Source organism: Patagioenas fasciata, chromosome 2 (assembly GCF_037038585.1).
Source record: "Patagioenas fasciata isolate bPatFas1 chromosome 2, bPatFas1.hap1, whole genome shotgun sequence".
Lineage (NCBI taxonomy): Eukaryota > Metazoa > Chordata > Aves > Columbiformes > Columbidae > Patagioenas > Patagioenas fasciata.
The window spans coordinates 164,686,307-164,697,683 of record NC_092521.1 but is presented as its reverse complement, the minus strand read 5'-3'; the positions used below and the strand labels follow the sequence as shown (position 1 = coordinate 164,697,683).

The 11,377-nt window shown below is 49.2% G+C and overlaps 1 long non-coding RNA gene across 1 annotated transcript; it reads left to right on the top strand.

Moving 5' to 3' along the window:
• The first annotated feature begins 574 nt into the window (after positions 1-574).
• On the top strand, positions 575-4,486 carry LOC139827307 (uncharacterized). The gene is made up of 3 exons (XR_011737805.1): positions 575-1,137; positions 1,645-2,349; positions 3,689-4,486. It is a non-coding gene; the product is annotated as an uncharacterized lncRNA (long non-coding RNA).
• The last annotated feature ends 6,891 nt before the right edge of the window (positions 4,487-11,377 follow it).

Sequence of the window (11,377 nt, the reverse complement as noted above, 5' to 3'; positions counted from 1 at the left end):
CAGGGATGTTTAGAGAAAGGAAAGTCCATTGTGTGAAAGAATTTGGTATTCTAGGGTTTGTTTTCCTTCTGACGCGCAGAACAAAACACCACCATGTCAAAATCTTCCGTAAGGCAAAATAGGAAAGAAAACCAAAAACAAAACAAAAAACAGGCAACAAGCAGTGGTGTTCAGTTTGGATGTGGTTTGTAGAACTGTTTTTCTCTGCTTTTTGGCTTCTCGCTTTCAGGATGCCTGCTACTGCAGCTATTTCAGGAAAACAAATAAAGAGAAAAAAAAAGAAAAGAAAAGAAGAGAAAAGAAAACAAAATCTACACCAGAACAGAGAAGGGGAGTGGGGAGCCTTTCCCTACACCAGGGTCTGGCCTCACCTCGGTGGGTTTTCTGTGTGATGGCACCAGGACCAAAGCATCTCCCCTCTTTCTGCCCTGGCTGGGAAGCAGAGCTGCAAAGGAGCCTCTGAGTTTTAATTGGGAAAACCAGGGAACAGGCAGCAGAGACCCTGCAAGGCATCAGCACGGTTGTTTTGCACCAGCTTTCCTTGAGTAGAAGGGCTCCTGCAGAGCAGTCAAGAAATTTAGGAGAAGTTGGACATGAGGGATGGCTCCCAGCAACCAAACTGGGGGGAAAGTCCCTGATCTGGGCAATGCTTTGGGTCAGACCCTCCGTGTGTCCTCCACATCCACAGCTCCCAGCCCATCTTTCCCAGCCTCCCTGCTGGCCCTGGATGGCCTCGTGTCTCTCCTCATGCTTCCAGCCCCTGGGACTGTGATATTTTGTGGGTACCGGTTGCTTGGATGAGTTTCCCCCGTGGGGCGACCCAGGGTGCCGATGCCTTCAGCGACGGCAGAGAGCAGCTCACCACCACCTCTCCTCGCCAGCGTTTTCTGCGCTCTTGGCACGGTTCCCCGCCGCCTTTCACTGCTGCCTTTTCATTCGCCTTAATTCACTACGTTTCCTCTTCTTGCTCCTTGCGAGGAACAGAGGGAGAGCTTGTTCCAGCAGACGGGCCCCATCCGCTCCACCCGGCTCTGCTTGGAGCGAGGGCTGGAAAAGAGGGATGGAGGGAAGGGGTATCATCTCCCACCCCTCCGGGGCCCCGTGTGCCGCCTGCGTGCTGCTTTCCCAGCAAATACGGTAAGCGCTCAGCCTAAAAATGTAAGTCTGATCTCATGACACAGGGTGGCCCTGCATTCCTCACCTCTGACATAACCCTCTGGGAGTGTGCTCGGCAGAAAAACACAAACAAGATGTACTGGCGGGGCTGGCGGCGGGGGCCAGGCGGCTGGCAGATGTGCTCCAGAGCCCCCGCGCAGCCCCCGCCGGGTACCCAAACCCCGCTTTGGCACAGCCTGGCCCCTCTTGGGGAGGACAAAACCACAGCCCTCGCTGCGAGGACAGAACCGTCCATTGCCTCTTGCACCAGGCGATGTGGGGTGTACCCAAACCTTCCCCCCACCCCACACCCCTGGGAGAGGGGCAGGGAGGAGGTGACTTGCTGTGTGTCGGTATCATCCAGGGAGGTGGCTGAGCTCCCCTGGGATTTTGCTTGGTGAGTGCCTAAGGGTGTTTTTAAGGACCCGCAGTGCTTTTGCGGTCAGTTGGTGGCTGTTATTTTTTGCCTTGTTTTTGTTTCTTTCGCAGTCTGAGGCTCCCTGGGACAGGCTCTGCCATGGCCGTGGCTGCTGCAATTGCTCCAACACCCACCTCCTGTCCCCGTTAGCCTCCCGCTCTCAACAGCAGCTCCACAGCGATGCCAACAGCCCCGTTTGCTCTGCGTGCATCGTGCCTGAGTGCAAGTTGTACCCCACAGGGCTTGGCATCCAAAGCCTTGGGTGTCACAGGGTGGTGATTCCTCTCCGTGCCCAGATGGGACCCTGGGATTGAATAATTTGCCAGGGATCACGCAGAGAATCAGGGTAGGGTAATGATCCCAGTCCTGATGCCACAAGGCTGACGTTCCTCCCAGGAAGAGCCAAACCCTCCTGCAAGCAGAGCCTTGTCTGGAGCAGGGGACGGATCCTGCTCGGCGTGGGGCTCAGCTCCCATCTCACCCAGCCACACCACTTGTTTACTTTCTCTTGCAAATGCCCTAAACCTTGACAATGACCTATTTTTTCCTCCTGTTGCGCAAAGCTTCTTTCCTAGAAAGAGGCTTTGCAACGCTCAGTCCAACCAGCCCAGCTCTCCTCTGTGTATGGAAAAGCAAACTGTAAATGACTGGCAGGCTTAGCTTAGCTCCAACACACCCAAAACCCACGGGCGGATGAGTTGGAAGACTCGGTCAGATGCTGCACGAAACCGTCCTGCAAGACTACCAGCCCGGTTTGCAGAGGGATCAGATAAGCTGTAAGTCAGGTTTCAAGTCCACTTCTCAAACTTAAGTTTTTCTTTTTAGTGCTTTTCGTCCGTCTGCCCCTGTTCCAGTATTCAGCAAAGCTGGGAGAAAGCTTTTCGTTTCAATTCGGTTTCCATCTTCACCTTTGCCTGGCAGTGAAAACATTTGATTTGGGGTTTTATGTTTTTAATTTCATGTTTTAAAAAAGGAAATTTCTGATAAAATAATTCTCCTCCTTCCTGCACAATGCCTCCTGGTTTCCAGGAGAGCTGCTGCTCTGGCAGAGGGTGGTTTGCAAGAGAAATCAAGAGAGACAGTAGTTATAAGAAATGATGGTAATAAGAAAAACAACAGTTCAAATTTTCTTCTTTGGAGCACACAACGGTTTGATCCCACAGCAGAAGGAGAGCACCTTTGCTCATCAGTCCAAGCTTATTTTCAGCCCCCCCTTCACAGTGGGGATTTCCATCCTTTCCTTCTTCCCGGGGAAGTGCCCTGGCTGTGCTCAAGCTGCCAATTGCATGGGGTTGTCTCCTTCTCCTCACACTGGAGATCACACACAACTGCTTCTACAATTTCTTCTCCGTCTCTAACCCATAGCCCAGTTTTTTAAGATAATCTAATGTCAGTGCTGCTTTATTTTAATGTGTCAGGCTGTAATCTGAAGCTAGAGACATAAATTTAACATAACAAGTTCCCTTTGGCCAGTTGAGAGCACAGGTTAGAAATTAATCCAACAGTAGCAGATGGTCTGGGTTGAACACTTGCTGCTTGCCTATGGCTGCTCCTTCCTGTCCCCTCGGTACCTGCAAACTGCCTTGGCATCTAAACTGTGCTCTCACCTGGATGGGCAAGCTGTTCTATATGAAAACAAAGCCCACGATTTGAAGCGAGATGTGTTGGGGACAGGGTCTGGTCATGAAGAAGTTCATGCACTCACCAACACCTGCAGATGTCTGCACAAGCATTTTCCAGCAGTTGAAGTCACCAGAGTTCAGATCACTGCCAGTGGCTCCTAACACCACAATTATCTTGTCCATGCAGACGAAGATGCTGTTGAGGACTCAGTTTAAGTCAGAGGGGCTGCTCTGGAGGTCTTATCCCTCTGCAGGTCTCATCCCCAGTTCAAACCAGCTTGAAATGATGCAGTGAGCAGAGACACTGGGGTAGTTAGCAGATCCCCTTGCTCCTTGGAAGCCACATGACTGGTATTAGAGGAATGAGTGATTCCACAAGTCACCTGGTCTTGCATGGCTGTACAACTTCTGGTTGAACCCCTGGATGGGTTCTTGTGCTCAAAAAATAAAAAATATCCCTTTCTTTCTCTCTCTTCCTCCCCTCTCTACCCAGCTGCCTGTTTGCACTGTTCAGTTCTCCAGGACTGCAAAGGTACCATCAAATGAACTCAGAACAATCACCTTGTCTACAAATGGTGAGCAGGAAGCAGAGAAAGAAATAGCCTGGTCACATCTGCCCAATTTCCTGACAAAACCACCAGGGACTACTGGGATGGATGTTAAAAAACCAGACCCTCCCAAGGTGGTGATGAGCCCTTTGGGTATGTTACTTGTCTATAGCCAGGCCCACTTTTCCAAGCTTCTACACCAACATGGGCACTGTGGAGGAAGCCAGAAAGTCAGCATCAGTAAAAGACATAATTTTAATTTACTTGGAGAGGTATAAATCAGATGAGGAGGTGGTGGACATTTCTTCTCACTGTGGACCTGATAAGACAGTCTATGAGGAGTCATGTAGGAGCTATGAAGAAAGCTTTCCCAGGGGTGAGGGTCATGTAAGACCAAGATAAGCTGGGCTGGAAATAAAACAGGGACATAATGAGGGGGACACTAAGCTGCCAGAGCAACACAGACCAGAGCAGGTCCAAGACACTCTTGTAGGTCTTCCTATCCCAGTTTCTGGATCCCCGTGAGAGAGATGCAAAGCTGGGCTATGGCACTTTCCTGCCAACATCATCTGAAGACACTCAAGAGCAGCAGCCTGGAGGGTGGGCAGATGCCTGTCACAGGGGAAAGGGCCACATGCAAGAAAACTGTGAGCATTGCATTTAAAAATGTAGTGGTTATAAGTGCACTGAGGGCTTGTGCAGATCCCTCCTTCCGTCTCTGCTGGAATTAAAGAAGCAATAAATCTCACTGGTAGTTCTGAAAAGTATCACGTGGGGTTTTTTTCCATTACTAAGGGCAAAACGTGAAGAGGGTCACTGAAGCATGAAAAGGCTGAGAGGCGATCTTATCAATGCTTCTAAATGTCTCAGGGGTGGGTGTCAAGAGGATGGACCAGACTCTGTTCAGGATGAGGGGCAACGGGCAGAGACTGAAACACAGGAGGTTCCATCTGAACATGAGGAGAAACTTCTTTGCTTTGAGGTGCCAGAACCTGGACCAGGCTGCCCAGAGAGGTTGTGGAGTCTCCTTCTCTGCAGACATTCAAACCCACCTGGACACCTTCCTGTGTGATCTGCTCTGCTGAACCTGCTTTAGCAGGTGGGTTGGACTGGATGATCTCCAAAGATTCCTTGCAAACCCAACCAGTCTGTGATTCTGTGATCTCCACGATGTTTCCCACCTGGCTGAGCAGAGCTGCCCTGCTCCTCTCCTCCGATCCTCATCCTCCAGCCCCTGACCACGGTAAGGGGTCTCACATGCAACCCAGGGGTTGCAGTTGATGGTGGAGCATCAGACAGCCCATGGTCGCACCCCTCAGCATCAGGCCACTTCTGCAGGCTCTAAGGAGCTGGGAGAGACAGTTTTGACTGTCCCTGTGATCAAGAAGGTGCTATAGGTGCCTGGTATTTTTGCATAAGGACCCAAGGATCCTGACTTCATCTTAGGTGGCAGAACACAAAATTGCTTTCAGTATCCACTAATTTTCCTCCCTGAAACTCTTCCCTGAAACCCAAGGAATAAAGGAGCCCTTGACTGGAGCTATTCTTTGAGCTTCAGTAGCCCTGCAAATAATTTTCCCAGGTTTGCAGGCAAGTTTTTAATGTGGCATTGGGCTGAGGTGATAAGAAATACAAGTGGTCTTTGAGAGAGTGTTATCCAGTCACAGTATTTTATTTTTTGCCTGCTTTGAAATGTGCACTGAATACAAACAAGTAGGGAGCTGGCTGGTGGGTTGATGTCTGTGGTTGCTTATATAGGGATTATCGGGCACCTGGGATTTTCAGTGGCATGACAGTGTTGGAGATAACAGACAGTGGGCATCTTTGGGGATTCTGGCAGTGAACAGAATCAAGCCCCTGAGCCCCTGGCAATGGACGGTTTCAATGTCACAGAATCCCAGAATGTCAGGGATTGGAAGGGACCTGGAAAGCTCATCCCATGCAATCCCCCTATGGAGCAGGAACACCCAGCTGAGGTTCCACAGGAAGGTGTCCAGGCGGGTTTGAATGTCTGCAGAGAAGGAGACTCCACAACCTCCCTGGGCAGCCTGGGCCAGGCTCTGACACCCTCACCAGGAAGAAGTTTCTTCTCATATTTAAGTGGAACCTTTTGTGTTCCAGTTTGAACCCATTACCCTCTGTCCTAGCATTGGTTGTCACCGAGAAGAGTGCTCCATCCTCCTGACACTCACCCTTTATATATCTGTAAACATTAATGAGGTGTCGCCATCACATGCTGAAATAAAGCATCTCCACAGCTGTACCACAGCAGTATCTATTTTTTTTTTTAAGTGTATGTGCTGCATATGGTACATTGGTCCATAATGAACAGTCAGCCCTAGCAGTCCATCTGCAGAGACAGGAGCGAAAATTTGGGTGCAATGAACAGAGCAGGGCTGGGATGTTGGCAGATACCTTTACCACTGAAACACCACTAATGTGTTCCCAGTTTCATTAGTTTTCTCCATTTTAAAGCTGAAAGCCTTGGAGTCAGCAAGTAGGAGAACAGCAATGGTAGAATTAAAAGAAAAAAGAGAACAAAAAAAAGGAGAAGGAGAAGGAGAAGGAGAAGGAGAAGGGGAAGGGGAAGGGGAAGGGGAAGAGGAAGGGGAAGGGGAAGGGGAAGGGGAAGAGGAAGGGGAAGGAGGAGGAGGAGGGGAAGGGGAAGGGGAAGGGGAAGGGGAAGAGGAAGGGGAAGGAGGAGAAGGAGGAGGAGGAAGGGAAGGGGAAGGGGAGGAGGAAGGGAAGGGGAAGGGGAAGGGGAAGGGAAGGTAAGGGAAGGGAAGGGGAGGGGAGGGGAGGGGAGGGGAGGGGAGGGGAGGGGAGGGGAGGGGAGGGGAGGGGAGGGCAGGGAAGGGCAGGGAAGGGCAGGGAAGGGCAGGGAAGGGCAGGGAAGGGCAGGGAAGGGAAAGGAAGGGAAAGGAAGGGAAAGGAAGGGAAAGGAAGGGAAGGGAAGAAAAAAGAAGAAAAAGAAAAAGGAAAAGAGAGGAGGAGAGGAGAGGAGAGGAGAGGAGAGGAGAGGAGAGGAGAGGAGAGGAGAGGAGAGGAGAGGAGAGGAGAGGAGAGGAGAGGAGAGGAGAGGAGAGGAGAGGAGAGGAGAGGAGAGGAGAGGAGAGGAGAGGAGAGGAGAGGAGAGGAGAGGAGAGGAGAGGAGAGGAGAGGAGAGGAGAGGAGAGGAGAGGAGAGAAGAGAAGAGAAGAGAAGAGAAGAGAAGAGAAGAGAAGAGAAGAGAAGAGAAGAGAAGAGAAGAGAAGAGAAGAGAAGAGAAGAGAAGAGAAGAGAAGAGAAGAGAAGAGAAGAGAAGAGAAGAGAAGAGAAGAGAAGAGAAGAGAAGAGAAGAGAAGAGAGAAGACCTTCTTTTGAGCACTTAAAAGACACAGCAACCAGGAGGAAATAAAGAAATAAACCATATCCCAGATTTATTTATTATCTTGCTGTAATTCTGTGCACAGCTACAGGATAAATAGCCTCTTCCTGGAAATGGTCTTTCCGTATTTGCATCTTTGGGCTCAGATTTAAGGTCAGATTACCTGATTTAACAAATCGAGGAGTATCAGCTGATCCACAGCAACTAACCAAGCTCATGCAGGAGTAATGCTGTGCCTCCTGACCTTCTGCCTCAGTTTCTGAAATCATCTCCCTTAAAACAGGAATTCTTAAACCTCAGTGCCTGGCTTGTGACCCCGCAGTATAAGGAGCATCCTAAAAGACAGCCCTCAAAATATCCAAGCATAAGCTAAAAACCTATGCTTGGTCTCCATAAGAAACTTGATATTTTCTATCGCTCCAAGGGTGTGAGAGAGAAAACTCAGCCCTGTCTACAGTTGCTGCTGGACAGAAAAGTCCCATTACTGCCTCCTCCATCTGGCAGGAAGGACCTTCAGATTGATGCTGGAAGGTCAGATATTTCATTGCTGTCTTGTTTTCTGTGGAACGGCAGCCAGCTGCTTCCCAAGGTGAAGGACTCAGCCCCTTTGGGTTCAAGTAGGAGGTGTCATGGACTGGTTGCCATCCGCAGGTTTCTTGGATGAGAAGTCAGCTGGCAAGCTGCTGGTCCTCATGTCACTTGTGCATTGGGAAATCTGTTCAGCTTTATTACAGACCAGGAAATCATCACAGCATCATCAGCCCAGGACGAAAACAGTGGCACTGCAAAGATCTGGAATTTTTGATTTTTTCACTCTGATTTCCTCTTTCTAAACCCAAAAGTGACAATCATTGGGGTTTTTTTCTCCCTAAGCTTTGTCAGAACAGCAGGCATGCAGCACTGCGTACGGGAATCAATGAGGTTGTGCTGTTAGTTAATGCAGGAAAGGATTGATGTAGATAGCAAGGCAATTTTCAAGATCTGCAAGGAGAATTGCATGGCCAGTATCATTGTGTTCAAATAGTAATTTCATTTCTAAGACCCCTGTAGAGTGCTAGAATACTACCCTGGCCACCAGAGGACCTGGGATGTATGACATGGAGGAGACCTGGAGCCAGCAATCATGACACCCTCAGCTTGGTTGTGCCAGATGTGATGTCAGAGGCTGGAAAACCTCAGGTAATCACTTGGACCACATTCAAACCATTTCCTATGGAGTCTGATAAAGCCTCACATGTCAGCGGGGATGTGGGGACGGGTGTGAGTGGTATCATCCAGAACAGCAACAGCATTTTCTACAGCCAGTGAGGAGCTGCAGAACCTGGTTCAAACAGCCCTTACATGGTGCTTTTATTATTCTGTTTTGTTTTGGTTTAACTTTATTTTAATCTAGACAGAACTAGGGGTCTGGCAGCCCTGGAAATGCAAAGACCTGAAGTAACCATGGTTTTCATGATAACAGTAGGTACCCGAGTCTGGAATGAGCTCCGTAGCTGGCAGTCTGAGGACAGCCCTTGGGTTTACAGGGCTGTAACTGGTGGGAAAATTTCTCACAGCCCTACACAGAATCACAGAGTGTTTGGGGTTGGAAGGGCCCTCTGGAGACCATCCAGTCCAACCCACCTGCTAAAGCAGGGTCACCAGAGCAGATCACACAGGAAGGTGTCTGGGTGGGTTTGAATGTCTCAGAGAAGGAGACTCCACAGCCTCTCTGGGCAGCCTGGGCCAGGCTCTGGCACCTCAAAGGAAAGAAGTTTCTCCTCATATTCAGATGGAACCTCCTGTGTTTCAGTCTGTGCCCGTTGCCCCTCATCCTGTCATTGGGCACCACTGAACAGAGTCTGATCCATCCTCTTGACACCCACCCTTGAGATATTTATAAACATTGATGAGATCCCCTCTCAGCTTCTCTTCTCCAGGCTGAACAGCCTCAGCTCTCTCAGTCTGTCTTCATCACAAAGATGCTCCAGACCCCTTGTTATCTTTGTAGCCTGCGCTGGACTCCCTCCAGTAATTCCTTGTCCTTCTTAAACTGGGGAGCCCAGAACTGGACACAGCACATGGTGATCAGTTCTCCCTGATGTTTGCAGCTGGAAAAACACACAGAAAAAAAAGCCTCATAGTACAACGTCCTAAGCCATTTGCTACAAAAATAAAGCAATTAAGGACCGGAAACACTTGCAAACAAAGTGCTACAGAGACATGACGATGCTGTTCGTTTTATCTGGACCTGAGCCCAGGGCCTGTGACTAGACCTGTCGTATACCCACACCTTCAAAGCCAGAGCTGGGCTTGTGTTCTCCTATCACGGGGTGAGAGCTTTCCTGGAGCCGCTGAAAGAGCCCAAACACTTTCTTCTGTAATCTGTCGTGACTGTCAGGATGCCAAGAGACATGCCAGACCTCAACCCTGGGCCAAAATAGCTGTGTAGACATGCCCAGAAAGGAGAACTGGCACAAGGTATTGTATAAAGTGAGGTATGTGAAGCCACAGGCAAATAGTTTGATAATCACATGGGTAGGGTAGGCTTGGCAGAGGGCAGAGCACATCTCCTCATCAAGAAAGGAAGGGGCAAAAGCTTTATCAGCTTGGAAAAGGGTTGGAGTCCTTCTGATTGAGAGCTCAGGAGAGCTTCAAGGGGACAAACAAAAATAATTGCCCCCAAAAGGTTGAGATGACAAACTCCATGATTCCCAGTGAGGCCACAAACAACTTTTCACAAGACGTTTGCCCAGAAAATAAAAGATCACGTTCCTGATAATTAATCCCCTTTCATGATAAGGTTCAGGAGCGACTGGAGGAAGGAGCGTGCACCTTGCTCATTGTTTGTGCAGGGGGATCCTCCACATGTCTCTTCACCTCAGTATTGACCTAGAAAGTTAAACCTCAAAGGATGGGGGAGGACAACTCAGTCCCCGTAGTTGGGGTCAACCATAGCACAGTGAACGAGGTAAACCACGGACTCACTACACAAAAGCTTTGCACTTCATAAGCTTGGGCAAGATGGGGATATATTCCAGAAGAGGCTGTTACCGGTGCTCATAGCCATCCAGTCCCCTGCTGAACATTTTTGATCAAAGTCTTTCCAAGCTGATCTATTTTCAGCCCGACCCACTCAATACCTTGATTGCTACAGAGCTCTTTTAGCTGCTCGTATGTAAACACGCTGTCGCTCCTTGGCATTTTGCCTTGCTAAGCCCAAAAATACAAGTGGCACAGAAAATAGGAGAAGCTGTTCTCCTTCGCCAGGAAAAATGATGCTATTTCTGAAATAAACTGTTTTTAATACACCTCACTGGCCATGCACATATACGTATATGTATAAATATACTTACACTTGAGGTCCAGCTGTTGGCATCATGTATGTCTATATAGAGACAGAAACAGAGAGAGAATTATGTGTAGTCTGTGTCTGAATGCAGAGTCAACAGTGCTGAGATATCAGGGTCTGACTCCCATTAAAACAGGTTCACGTGTACTGGTCGGAGCTCAAACCAGTGGGTTATGGTCGGTTCTGGAGAGCTGCTTCCGTTGTGACTGTCCTTAGGGAGGGTAACCACCTTGATGCTCATGCTGGGATGTGCTTTGCATCCCATGGTGGAGCAAGGGGTACAAAACAGATGTTTTGGGCACCCCTCTGAGCTGAAGAGCCATAACTTCACTGCTGGTGGCTGGGAAAACCAGATCAGTCTTGTCCATTCCTGGCTTTCATCCTTGGTTCTCCATGGGCTGAGGTGGCCCCACGCGAGATGAAGCACAGGGAACATTTCACAGGTCCTCCCTCTGTCAGCATCCCTGGGGCTGAACCAGAGCAGGCTTGAGGAGATCAAAATCAGTGCCCAGTCCACAGCAGACCTGGTTTTTGAGGAATGACAGTGACACTGGCCAGATCTTGAAGTCACGTTTTCAGCTTTCCCCTTAGCAAGTAAACACATGGAAGGCAACAACAGATGGAGCATCACATGGAGTTACGCAGGTCAGCACAGACTTCAGACAACCCATGAGTCTGAAGAAGAAATAATTTGGAAGAGGGAGCAGCTGGGAGATTGTTCTGAGATGTTGAGCAAGACAACAAAAAATACTGCAGCCTCCTCTGTGACATGCAGCTGAAAGTTCTGGTTTTGTGGAAGAAGACAAAGATGGGCAGATAACAAAGCGAGCCAACAGCTCCTGGGTAGGAGGGTTATTTTTTGTTTTTTTGTCTTTGGCTGGAGACTAGAGAATGCAAGAAAAAAGGTGTTAAACTGATAATGAAATGGGCAGGAGC